Genomic DNA, 14,344 nt, shown 5'->3' on the forward strand with positions numbered 1-14,344 from the left:
ATAGACTTTCCCCCTTTTCTATATAACAACCCTTTCTTTGTAAAAAACTGGAGACCTACTTGCAGTGGATCTTCTTGTTCGGTTGCTTGTCTCCATGCTTCCTGTAGGGTTTTGTCTTCTCTCTGAGCTGTGTGGAAATTACGATCATGACTCCATAGAGCAGGGGTCTCCAAACCGGTCCTGGAGGGCTGGATCCATGCCAGATTTTTTGGATATCCCCATTGAGATACATGTAGTAATTTTAAAAATCTGGCATGGATCCGGCCCTCCAGGACCGGTTTGGAGACCCCTGCCATGGAGGGTCATCTGAATGGGTTAAAAGGACAGGTTTCTTGTTTCTTTTTTCCCTTCTTCTGTATTACTTACTATTCCTGTCTTCTCCTTGTTCCCACCCGGGATCTATCTCATGGAAGAATGGTGCCTCTTCTCTCTATTCTATCTGGTTTGACGCTTGGCGAGGAAGTAGGCTGTGAATATAGGGATAGTCCGTACCTAGAGCACAGGTTCTGGAAGATGGGGAAGGAGTCCTACTTTCATGTTTACCAGTCGAAATGTATGTTTATTATGACCATAGTCTTTAAGCAATGCAATGAACATAACACAAAATGGAGTATGCACAGTAAATTCATAAGCCTATTTTAAAAATTCAACCGTTAAAACAATCCTATGAAATACCAGTAAAAATTTACATGTACCGTAAAACTTATATTTACAATATAAAAACCTACTCATTTTCTTTCCACTCCAAGTATTTCATTCAACTAAAATTTCATACAGTACTACAGATTATTCCTGGCTTCTCAATGCACTCAGGGCCACCTTTATGAATTTCCCGAGGGCAATTACAATATCAATGGAAGGGATTTCGGTTAAAAGGCTGGCTGCCTGCGTCCTTGTTTTTATGTCATGTTTTAGAAATACTGGGCGCAGCCACAGTTTTCTCTGATCTAAGAGTGTCAGACAATCTAGCAGGAAATGTAGCAGGTCTCCTTTAGTTCCCAACTTACACCTGCAAAGACCTTGCTGGTCTAACATTTTTGACTTAAGATCTCTGTTTATTAGCCATGGGTTAATCCCGATCCGAAGCCTCAGGATCTCTTGCCTGTACCCACGGTTTGGTAGCCTATCAAGGTAGGGGAACCAGTTTTCATTGGACCAAGCGTTTAACATATGCGCTACTGATTTTTTCTGTACTAAATATTCAATATCAGTCAGTCTAGAGACTTCTTTCCCCCTTTGCTTCAGCTCACCTTTGGTACTAAGAACTTGGTACGTTTCCTGGTCCACATCAATCTTTAATAATTTAAAAATTCCCATCAATTTTTCCCTACTGACCTTTGCCCATTTTAGCTCACTTTTCTGAATTTCTGTACGACACCAGTGTGCTACTTTTTGCCTTTCTGGATCTTCCAATCTCTTCCAAAATCCGATCACAGCCATCTGACCTTGTATCACCCAGGACTTTGTACCTATTTCTGTTCTTATGGCTTGTATCATAGAAGATTGAGGAAGGGATAAGAGCCTTTTTATGCATTTCCCCTCTATCACATCCCAGGATCCCTTACCGCTCAAATAAAGGATCTCTGCTCCATACAGGACTTGGGAGGGGATCATTGCCTCAAAAGCTCTAAGCATTGGTCGGTGTGACATCTCTCCATAATCCCCATTAAATCTTTTTAAACCACATATGGAAGAGAGTGCCTTTGCTTTTTGTGTTTCCAGGTGAGTATTCCAATTTAGGGCCCTATCGAACCATATACCCAAGTAGCGGTACTCATTAACTGTCTCCAGTTTGAGATCACCTATGTACCAACTGAACCTACTTATCTTTTTTCCGAAACATAAGGTTTTGGTTTTATCTAGATTAACAGTTAGGAGTTTACTATCACAATATGTCTTAAAGGCATTAAGCTTTCTTTGGAGACCCCTCTCGGTCTGGTCTACTATTACCAGATTGTCCGCGTACAATAAACAGGATACCTTGTTTCCATCCATTTTAGGGCTGGCACTACCCTCCACCTCTAGATATGCCGGGAGATCAGACAGAAAAATAGAGAAAAGCTGGGAAGCCAACACGCAGCCCTGTCTTAATCCATTGGCAATGGGTATTTTTGGGGTCAAAGATCCCACGGTATCCTTGATAACTTGCCCCCAATTTTCCCTATATAGTTCCTTTATTATTGTGAGGAGATCTTTGGGAATATTTAACCTCTTTAGGGTTTCCCATGGGCAAGCCCGATCCACTGAATCAAAGGCTGCTCTGAAGTCGACGAAACTACAGCATAGCTTGCCGTTTTGTTCCGTCGACTTCCTAGCCATAGCCCATAGGGCAAATCCATGATCTATTGTGGAATGGCCCGCTCTAAATCCACCCTGTTCTGTGGGTACAATTTGGAACTCTTCGACCCATGCATTCAATTGTTTCAATACAATTTTAGAGAAGACTTTCTCTCCTATATCTAAGAGGTTGATCAGCCGGTAATTTTGTGGCACCTCTATACTCCCTTTCTTGTGGATTGGCCTAATTATGGCACCCTTCCAGGTTGATGGCATTACTCCTACGTATAAGACTATATGGAACATCTTAGCCAGAAATCTTGCCCACCATTTTTTTACCTCCGACTTCAGAATTATTGCAGGGAGATTATCTGGACCTGCAGCCCGGGTTAGCTTAAGTTCTTTTATTGTAAGCTCTACCTGTCCTTCGTTAAATTTGGTTATTAAGTCTTCGGAGATTTCTAGCCATATTTTGGCCTCCACATCCTCTCTGGGCGATCTTACCCCGTACAATTCCCTTATGTACTCTTCCCATGCGGCCTCACTCACCACGCAGTTTAGTTCTCCATCTGCTGTTCCGGCTGCAGCTTTTATTAGTTTCCAAAATTGCCTTAAATTTTTATCCTCTATGGCTTCTAATAGATCTAACCAGCATTTCTCTTTATATATCCTTTTTGCATTATTTACCATTAATGTAAATTCTTTTTTCTGCTTGATTAGTTGTTCCTGTCTCTCTTGTGTGAAGTTCTTTTTTTGTCTTCTTTGTACTGCCCGTATCTCCTTTTTCTTATTTTGGCACGTCACTGAAAACCCTTTCCCTCTGTTTATTTGTTTTACCCTTGTGGTTCTATTCTTAAGCATTGAACCACTTCTTCTAATTTCCCTATAAACCATTCCAGGGTTTTATTCTCGCAATCTTCAGGTGCCGTTTTTATTTGCATGACCTTCAGTTTTTCCATATATTCATCAGTTAGTCGTGTCGTCACCCGTTTAGGGTACTCGACCTCCTGGGTAATCACCATTTCTCTCTGCAATTTCCTTCCCCCAGATATTATTAGGTGGAGAAGTTTGTGATCGCTCACCTCTTTTTGTTCTATCTTAAAACCCCTAATCTGGGGGAAGTTCCAGGCTTGCAAAAATGTATAGTCAATAGGGCAGTTCTGTTGCCCTAGATTAAACGTCTTTCCTGCAGGAGAGTCTGTCTCTATTCTGCCATTTACACAGTGAAGGCCCCTACCTCCTAGGGCGTGTACAAGTTCTGAGTCCTGTTTCGCAATCTCCCCAGCTGGGAACCTAGCTGGGTTTATTCCGAACACCTCTAACTGTTCCCTATTCCAGAGGTCTGCCTTTTTTGGATTTAATTTATGATTGAAATCCCCCATTATTATTATTGTATCTGCGGGATATTTTTCTAAAGTACTGTCTACATCCTCATTAAAACACCTCATCTCCCTTTCATACTCCTCCCCATTATCCCACTGCATATATACATTCATTAAAATCAACATTTTATGATTCGATTCCACCGCCAGAAGTACAATTCTACTTAATTGGACCCATTTACATTTTGTTTTCAACAGTTTTACTTCCTTCATTACTTTTGTTGATACCAGTGTCAAAAGACCCCCCGAGGGCCGCCCCTGATTTTTCTTTGTGGCGGGGTGATGTAACTGGTAAACATGTTTACCAGATTTCTGGTGGGTGTATGTTGAATGTTGACATTAGCCATGGCATAGGTCTTACAGTCTCCATGAATGCATTGGATATTAACAACACCCGTGGTAGGTGGAGTCCCGCCTGGTATAACCTGATGTCTCATTAGGGTTTAGCAGCTTCCTGTATCAATTAAGGCCTGTCTTGGTTCTCCGTTAACGGCTATCTGTCTTTGAAATGGACCTGGGTCTCTTTCTGTTTGACAATGCAGAGCTCTTACGTACCTGATCTCCATTGGTTCTTCTTTTTGGGGGCATACGCAGGTTATATGGGCCAAGGTACCGAAGTGGAAGCATTAAGGCCCCAAAGGTGGGGAGGGCCGGGTCACTGATAATACAGGATTGGAGGCTACTGTTACAGTCTCAGGTTTCCGGGGTACATGAGGGGGTCGGGGATTCCTTGCTAAATGACCAGCGGGTTGTTTCCAGGTACTAGCTTCCTTTCCCTTTTGTAGCTCTTGTGCTCGAAAGTAGGCGACTGCTACTTCTACCGCTTTTTCTAGATTTAGGTCTGTATGTTGACGTACCCATCTTTGAATGGATGGATGTCAGGAACTGAGAAATTGTTCCAGGTAAATTTTTTCGAGTGTGACCTCCTTAGTTGAAGTTATCGGCTCGAGCCACCTGTCAGCGATATCTTTTATTCGATAACGTAAGGCCCTGAGGTTCTCTTGCAGTCCATCTTTTATTTGGCGAAGCTGCATCCTGTAGGTCTCATCGTCAGTACCCATACGCTCTAGTATACATTTTTTTATTTCTAGATACGGGGTAGTTCCAAGGGGATTGGCGGCCTGGTAGGCAGCTTGGAGATCCCCAGAAAGAAGAGTCCTAAGTATTGTCCCCACCTATCCTCTGGCCAAAGGGCTGCACGGGCAAGTCTCTCAAAATTGGACAGAAAGAAATCAGGATCCATTCCCGCAGCATACTTTTGCACAACTAAAGAGGGAGGGGCGGTGTAACCCCTGGGTTGTCCCAATACGTCTGCGAGTTTGCCTATGGTGGTTTCCTGCGTTTGGCTTTGTCCTGTGAGGGTTTTATGTAAGGCTTCTCTCTCACTTTCTGCGGTTTCTAAGAATCGGGCCAACATTTTCTCAAGACGGTCTTGGCCTTCCACCATTTTTTTAACTACGGCCTCCATTTCCTCTGACCTCACTTCTGACACCAAATGTCGGAGGGAAGGTCGGAAACAGAAGCGAGGAGGCCATTTGGGTTGAAAATTGTAGGATTTTTATTGATGTTGATTAATAACTCTTAATGAATAGGGTAGGTTGGGGAGCAACTGTCTCTGGGCATAAACAAACAAAAATTGGTCCACAGCGTTATCTTCTAGTGGTCTTCCTCCGGTATGTTGTCCGGTGATCCCAGGAACCGGGATACTATCTGTGGTAGGGCTTTCGCTGGGTACCGAAGTCACTTAAAAGAACAGAGAACAGCAGTCACTGTCTGGTTCTAATCTGTGGGTTTACCTAATCCGTCACCACACCGTGCGCAAGGGTTAGAGGCAATGTGAGGGAGGGGTTTTATTATTCTTAAAGGGACAGTCTATCTATCAAAGGCGGCTATCACATTTCTGACCTGTGTGAGGAGTTTGATCCAGGTCCCGTTTTTAGGGCACCGGTAGGTAGAGGGGGTATAAAGTGTGCTGGGCATCGGCAGGAAGAGGGGGTATAAAGTGTGCTAGGAGGAAGAAAACAAACAGTGCCCGGCTTCCCTCCTTGCCTCCCAGCCTCCCAGTCTCTCCCACCCCAACCACCGAGCGCGAGGTAACTGCTACGTACAGCTGTGTGCCACAATTCTCCTGAGTTGTGGCGGCTTGTGGGTGTCCCCCAGACTCCACCAGACTTTGGACCAAATGTCAGGATTTTCTAGTTCCTCGATTAGAGTTTCCTTGTTGTCCTCTCGAGTGGTGGCGGCATCCTTGGTTCTTTCGGTGGCGTCTTGGGCTCCGTTGGTGGCGTCCTTGGCTCTGTCGGCATCTCCTTCCAGCGTTGAATATCAAATTCCAGCAGGCGCGCTGACTGTTGTTTCTTCCGGCTTTTTCTGCTGCTCCTGACCATGTTGACGGTTTCCTGATTGCTCCATTCGTTGAGGTCCGCCTCCCGGGAAAACAACTTCCGGTTCAAGTCCGATGTACTGTGGGGCGGGAAAAAAAGAATCTTTTTTATTGTACAAGCTGAGGCGGGGGAAAAGAGTCCTCAATATGGCGCAAGCTGGGGTATCGGCGTCCTCGCCCTCATCAGGACAGTAAGGAATCCAACTCCCTATGCCTCCATTTGGGTGTTTATCCCCACTGCAGTGCTCCTCCTCACAGGTTGTCACCAAAAAGAACCCAAACCTATCATAGAAACCTTTTAAAGAAATGGTTAGGGCCTCCTCCCAGAAAAGTCCAAGTAGCTTCTTCTGAGAATACGTCTTTCTCCTCATCTGTGAACCAGATAAATATAAACAAAAACCTGAACTCTGAGCAAAAGGAATCCCTCCTCCACCTTCTGGATTACTATTCTTCCATTTTTTCTGACATCCCTGGTAGATCCTCCTTAGTTGAACATGCCATCACCACCCCTCCGGGTAAAATAGTGAAACAGCGCCCCTATAGAATTCCAGCAGCCAGAAGAGATTATGTTGCCAATGAAATAGAAACTATGTTAAAGCTAGGTGTCATTAAGCCATCCCATAGTAACTGGTCTCTCCTATCGTCATAGTTCCAAAACCTGACCACTCCATCCGTTTCGGCATAGATTTCAGAGCAGTTAATGCCATATCAAAATTCGATTCTTATCCATTACCCAGGGTTGATAAACTAATTGAGAAACTAGGGGAAGCCCAGTTCATAACTACACTCAACCTCACCAAGGGATATTGGCAGGTCCCATTGAGACAGGAAGACCAAGAGAAAACACCTTTCAGTACCCCTACTGGTCTGTATGAGTTTACGGTGTTACCCTTTGGACTACACGGGCCCCCCGCAACTTTCCAGCGTCTCATGAATAAGGTCCTCCATCAACACCAAGCTTATTCATCAGCATATATAGATAACATCATCATATTCAGTCCCAATTGGGAACAACATCTTTTCCACTGTAGAGAGGTATTTCATGCACTCCAGATGGCAGGTTTGAATGTTAATTCTAAAAAGTCCAGGGCTGGCTTTACCAAAGTAAAGTATTTGGGATATCTCCTAGGGGATGGTGTCATTGCACCCCAACAGGAAAAGATTAAGGCAATCATGGATATTCCTTTCCCCACTACTAAAAAGGGTGTGAGATCTTTTCTGGGTTTATTCGGCTATTATCGTCGATTTATACCTAATTACTCCGAGATAGCATCCCCTTTAACTGACATGCTAAAAACAGAAGTAAAGAATAAGGACCTAGTACACCCCCCTCATAGCGCCAGAAAAACATTTTATGATCTCAAAGAAGCCCTTCCTAGCAGTCCCCTTCTTGTTTCACCTGAATTCAAAAAAACTGTTCTTGTTACAGACTGATGCATTGGAAGCAGGCTTAGGGGCAGTCCTTTACCAGTGTACCAAAGACACTATAGAACGCCCTGTACTGTTTATTAGTCAGAAACTATTTCCAAGGGAAAAGAAGTTTTCGAAGATTGCAAAAGAATGCTTGGCCATCAAATGGGCGGTGGACAATTTACATTATTACTTAGAAGGGACACATGTTACCCTGTATACAGATCATGCGCTTCTCCTGTGGATGAGTCACAACAAGGGTAATAATCCGAGGATTCTGCGTTGGTTCTTATCCCTAAAACCCTATTCCTTTGACATACGTCATCGGAAGGGAGCTGAAAATGGAAATGCTGACTTCCTTTCACGTAATCCATGTTTCTCCGATCAGGAAAAAACTGGGGGAGGGGTATGTCAGGAAGTCACCGACCATAATGAGTGTAAATCGGAAACTGACAGAAAGGACTGTATCCCCCCTTACATTTCCCTCCTCCTTTACTTACAGCCCGTATGAAGTGAAATACCCTCTGGCGGCACGAAAGAAGTAGGCGAATCATGCGGTCCCTTTAAGAACAACATTTCTACTGCCCACGTGGGAGGTCACATGAGGAAGGAAGAGGCATTTCTACAGGACGAGGAAGAAAGAGGAGCAGAGCGGGACGCGGAGCATAAGACGCTGGCGAGTCGGGGAAGTGACAGCGAAGCGGTAACTGTAGGAGGAGTGTTCCCGACGGAGAGAAAGGAAGTTAGCGACAGACCGTCTGCAGGAGGTGAAGACCAGTTGTCGCGGAAGCAAGGCGAAGAGTCCTGCCAGGGCCCTGGATGGTTGTGGCTCTCACAGGTGCGTGGGCATCTGCGAGGGTATTGGAGGCGAGGGGGAGGGATCGGGAGAGACGGGGAGGGCAACAGATAAACGCGCTGACAGCGAAAAGCAAGCTGAGCACTTTATAGTGTACGCTGTATGAGCGCGTGTTCACTCTTTCTTCGTTAAAACCTTATCACTACCCCCTCCTTCCTCACTTTTTATGTTTCTTTTTGGAGATCGGACCTTTGTAAATTCAAAACACTGGCTTGTTTTAATTTTCGTGTTGGTGGTCCCACACGCCCTTTCCCACATTAATATAGTGGTATTATTAGAAAACTTACCTGATCCTCTTTTTCTCTCGGAGGGAAACTGCTGGCCAGGAAGACGTCAATAAGGAGAACGCCAAAGAAGATCCTGCAAAGGAGAGACGAAAAGGAGGAAAAAACTATTAGGATTAATTAATTTCTTTCTTTATGCATCTACAAGTCTGAATAAAGAACAATACATACAAATTACAGGTCGGATGAGTCTTTCACAGGCCTCACTAATATATTTTATCACAAGAATGTTGCGGATTTCCGGATGTCCTAACTATAACTACCTACTGGCGACTATATATATATATAGCGCTCCGCTTCCAAGAATCCCCCTCAGAAGAACCGCACTCGTAGAACCAAATTTCGTGCTCACACCATCAAAGTTAATTTACAGAGCTAACAGACGCGTTTCAGCATCAAGCCTTCGTCAGTGTTAGTCACGCTTCCCAGGTTAGCATGGGTATTGATGCAGTCATACATTGACTAAACATAGTGGATGGACTGAATACATTGCAACTGAGCGTTGCGCCATCTTTAAACATGCAAAAACATAATAGAATCCGCATTTCGGGTACATTTTCCCTCTTTATCCTGCGTTTACTCAGTGTAGCATAAACGGAAATGCAATGAAATAAATATCGCCGTGTATCGGCATTGCTCCCCGCATTGTGACCTTACGGGGAGATTAGAGGAGCGCAAAAACCTCGCAAGCTGAATGCTGGCATGGGATCTGATCTCGAGTCTAGGGATGATCGGTCCTGCCTAAGTTACATAGTACCATTGCTCCTGAGGAGAGTGTGTGCATGAAGAGGACCGGCAGGGGCCAGGCATGTGCAGTGAGCACCTCAGAAGTAGTTTCACTTCACAAGAGAGGTCCTGGTCCGCTATGTGGAATGTGATCGGAGATGGCAAGTTGCACAAAAGTAACCCAAGGCATACCCAATCAGCAGGGTCAAACGAACAAAGGCACATTTTTTAAGATTTATATAGCTCGAATCCGACCCAAAAGTATTGGAGCGCTTTACATGACCACCAATGTGTCTGGTGAGTGCTTGGATTGGCTGGGAGACGTGTAAGCCAATCCTAGGTCACCTTAACGACAGTGTGACCACAATTTATGGTCGCCGTTGGCGTCTGTGTAGGACGAATGGAACCACATAATTGGCTGTCAACAGGCACCATGGAAATTACGGACAAACAGTTCCATTAAAGATTTCATTGTGAACAACGGAAAAGTGCCCCAAATAAAGGACAATAAATGTAAATAACGACGTATGTTTAGCCACCCTATCCAATCTGTTTTCCGCTCAGCACCTATTAAGTGCAAAAAGAACAATTGAGAGACAGAATGCAGAACAATGACATACATTCACCACAGTACAGAGATCTGGGCCTAAATCCATAATTTTTTCGCTCACCATGCCATTCCAGTTTGGACCCAGCCATATGCAAATCAGTCTTGAGCCTGTGCCCCATTGGAAGCTATCCTGGCTGAAGAGGTGTAAAACCCCGAAACCAATCCTGGGATGCTAGTTTCCGGTTCAGGGTGTGTCCTTTGCTTTCTTGCCCTAAGTGCTCTAGGTATGCCCAGACGTGGGTCTGGAATCAAGCTATTCTGGCTGAAGAGGGATGAAACCCCGAAACAGGTCGTAGGATGCTAGCTTCCGGTCCAGGGAGGACCTGGCTTGGCAGTTCGGGCTGGACTGTTCCCATGAGGCACAGGGTCAAGACTGATTTGCATATGGCCAGGTCTAAACTGGGGTGGCATGGTGAGCAAAAGAATGATGGATTTAACCCAGATCTCTTGACTGGGGGTGAATGTTTTGATTTGTTCTGCATTCCGTCCATCAATTGTGTGTCTTATGCTTTCCAGAACCTATTAAGAGCATGCTGCAACTCCTTCCTAGTATGAGAGGAGATGTATGGTGGTAAACTGGGCCTCTGGAATTATGCAGCAGGGGAGGACCAAGTTATGCGGCAGGGTTGACATATGTATGTGGCAAAAAAAAGTCAATTATGCTGTGTAATGCGGCACATTTTGTGATAGCATTGCATCATTATTTTGTCACATATTGTATCACTGTCTGGGAAAAGATATCACCTTATTAGGACCACTTTGAAAACTAAATACAGCAATTAACAACTGATAGATATCCAGTCAACCTTTGCGAAGGGGCTTCTTAGATGAGGGAGCATGTGCACATTTTTAGTAACTTTTGAATCGAATTAGCTGGAAACAGCATTTAATTTTGATAAAATCTGCATATTATGCAGCCAGGAGTGCAGCTTCGTCAGTGGGCTTCAGGGGGTATGAATCTAAAATTTCCCAATTTAAAAAAAAACAGAGGGCCGGAGGGTATATGGGTGAAATGGCCAAACTTTGATATGGATTGTTTCCATGGGAAGCAGTATCAGTACTGATTTGCATTAAGGGGGCCTTGGGCCGATTTAATGTTTGGTGGACAGGTACTCCTTTACAACAGTGATGGAGTATCCTGTCCGCCATACTCAAGATGTGACCGTCTCATTTTGAGTCGGGCGGACTGCAAATTTTATGTCAAGAGATTCAAATTTACTTCTTTACTGTAAAACTTCTTCAGATGGCTCAATCAATTGGATTAGAAGGAGGGAAGCGCACACCAATTATTCTTTAGTAATCAATTGTTAAACTTATGATGAACAGCTTGAATACAATGGTGCCGCAGTGGGACTCTTGCTGTCTCACAAGGGTCAGCCAACAAAGAATAGGTAAAGTTACCGAACACGGTAACTCCACTGCGCACTGTGCACAAGTGGTCACTGTGTGACCTTCCTACTGTCTTAACAAAATCAGCTCAATATATCAAAAATGAAAAACATAGACGCCATAATACTTGTAAATGTAAATCTTTACAGGTAACTGTGGTCAAACGTATTCAGTCAAATATTTTTAAACAGAGCAAACATATTCACATATATGATGAAAATAGGATCATAACATTGTCAACTAGTGTAAATACACAAATATCAATCCAGCCAAATTGTCGCAATACTGCTTGTTGGGGCCCGATGCATTTCGGGACATGAAGGTCCCTTCTTCAGGGGCCAATCTGTAGGGGAAGGGATGAACATATGTAGCTGGAGAAGTAACATAATAAACAGCAGACACTCACATAAGAGTGATCAAAACGCGAGTACTGTGTCTTAATAAGCAAGACTGAAAGGAATTGAAAGTGGACACCGCAATGGTGAGAACTAAAAAGAGATATGCCAATTAATCCCGAAGGTAAACCACATGTGACAGAATGGAAATCAAGCAGAAAAAAAGAAACTACTAAATGCTCCCCCGTGAAGGAAAAACGTGCATTTAAAACACAGATAAAACCTACTGTGACAAAATAGCGGTGAAGCAGAACAGAAAGTAACTACTATTCGGTCCCCTGTGAAAAAAAACGTGCACTTGAAACTCAGAGAAACTTTGACATTGCTGCCGAGCAATGTACCTGGCTGTGCTTTTCACCGAATTCCTACGCCACTAGGGAAGGTTCAAGAAGCGTGTTACTGACTATGAAGGCAGTAAATGCACTCGTACACAAAGCTAGAAATAAATGGGAATGGCAAACTCATCAAACAACGTATACATATGCTGATAGTAAAATAGCTGATAGAAAAAAGGCTGCGCAAATGGTAAACCAAACACTCACCCGCTCTTGATAAACGGTAGCATGTGCCTAGACCAAACATCAAAGTTGCGGCATCCCCCACTACTGCCACTTCCAGTTTCAGTTTTTTTAACGTCTTTATTTCGAAGGTTTCTTCATAAAAGACAACAAATAAAATGCATACACATATACAACAAGGTTAATACAAATCTTAAGAAAACGGTTCTAAATAACCATCAATACACTTTAAAAATTTGATTAAATAGCATCACAAGACGTTTATAACAGTCATTAAAAAAAAAAAAAAAAAAGATTTACAAATTCACAATTCATAGATTAAATCAATGAGTGACTACACAGCGTGTGATCTCACTTATATAGTTAACATACAGATCTCAGTTATCTTCCTGAAAGGTGCCTAACTCTGATGGTCCACGCCCATCCAAGGTATTTCGCCATACCTATGGAAATCCACTCGGCTGTATTATATCTCAGAATAAGCAGCGCTTCTTCCCACACCCGTGTATTAACCCTTCTACAGATGGGTTTAAGCCATTTCCGACGTGGTGCACAGTATGCAGGGCAAGCAAAGAGAAAATGCCCCATGGTTTCCTTTAGCTCACTACACCAGGGACAGTGCAAGGACGGTTGATTATGCCATTTGTTGGTAAACTCCCTTTCCCTCGAAAAAGTAGCGACCATCTTGTCTGACATCAAGAAGGATAACCCAGTCTCCTACATCGAACAACTGCCTCTTTCAAACCCTTCAATCCCTGTCTTCACCAGCTTCCCCGAAATCGATTCCACCATTCTGAGACAACTTGTAGTATCCACCAAATCAGGTTCCCCCGCTGATCCCTGCCCGCCCGACATCCTTCGGCTAGCAATACCGATTCTAGAAGACCAGATTTTAGATCTTTTAAACACCTCACTAGCCACTGGATCATTACCATCTACCTTCAAAGAGGCACGCGTCAGACCCCTGATAAAAAAGCCTGGAGCTGACCCAACTAGCCTGAAGAACTACAGGCCAATCTCCCAGCTGCCATTTCTGTCAAAGGTACTAGAACAGCACGTACTAAAATCCCTGTCATCCCTCCTGGAATCCCACCACCTTCTCCAGGAGCGGCAAGCTGGTTTTCGTGCCCACCATAGCACAGAACTAGTAATGCTGTCGGTACTGGATGAGCTAAGATGCATGGCTGACAGTAAAAAGCCAAGCGCCCTGATATTATTAGATCTTTCAGCGGCGTTTGATACTGTCAGCCATGCACTGCTCCTGGACAGACTGGCTAGGTTTGGGATAGGAGAGCAAGCCCTCAAATGGCTAACAGCTTTCTTGACAGGAAGGACGCAGAAGATCCAGTTGGCAGACCAGGTCTCAGACGTGGGCATGTTAGCCTGCGGAGTCCCGCAGGGATCAGCGCTCTCTCCGCTTTTATTTAATCTTTACCTACAACCATTGATAATGTCCCTGGCAAACATGAATTGTAAAGTTTTTAACTATGCCGACGATACTCAGCTGTTGCTGAGTATCGACAATACACCATCGGCTCAGTCCAAGGCCCAAGACATACTACGATTTACAGTGAACTGGATGTCGTCCAATTTGCTGAAAATCAATCCAGATAAAACAGAAGTCCTCGTAGTCTCAACCTCTACTTCCCCCTGGAATGATTTGTTTTGGCCACAAGAACTAGGACCTACTCCAAAACCGTGCCCTAGTGTCAAGAGTCTTGGGATGAAAATCGATCAGGAACTCTCGATGGCCAACCAAGTATCCGCGGTAGTTGGATCCTGCACCAACCTGATCAGGCAACTACGCAAACTCGCCCCCCTGCTCTCTAGGAATATGCTGTGAACTATTGTCTCAGCCACAATAGTGTCTAGAATAGACTATGGCAATGCGTTGTACCTCGGCCTTCCAAAAAACTCCATCAACCGTCTTCAGGTTATCCTGAATGACGCAGCACGTCTGATTTTTGGAATGCCGAGGAGGACTCATGCCTCCCCTCTGCTCTATAGGCTACATTGGCTGCCTATGGTGCAGAGAGTTGAATTTAAGAGTATGTGTATCTGCCACAAAGCAATTCATGGACAGGCGCCAGCCTACATAAAAGAAAGGCTCGAAA

At 44.2% G+C, this 14,344-nt stretch overlaps 1 long non-coding RNA gene across 1 annotated transcript in view; it reads right to left on the bottom strand.

The window, feature by feature from the left end:
- The window catches only part of LOC147711274 (uncharacterized), a 32,820-nt gene that overhangs the window by 11,690 nt on the left and 6,786 nt on the right, over positions 1 to 14,344 (bottom strand). The window contains exons 2-3 of the long non-coding RNA XR_015295687.1: positions 12,255 to 12,365; positions 8,596 to 8,668 (exon numbers count right to left, since the gene is read on the bottom strand). This is a non-coding gene — a long non-coding RNA (uncharacterized LOC147711274). The remainder of the gene's footprint in view (positions 1 to 8,595; positions 8,669 to 12,254; positions 12,366 to 14,344) is intronic.

The sequence above is a fragment of the Lissotriton vulgaris genome, chromosome 5, assembly GCF_964263255.1.
Source record: "Lissotriton vulgaris chromosome 5, aLisVul1.2, whole genome shotgun sequence".
Taxonomy (NCBI): domain Eukaryota; kingdom Metazoa; phylum Chordata; class Amphibia; order Caudata; family Salamandridae; genus Lissotriton; species Lissotriton vulgaris.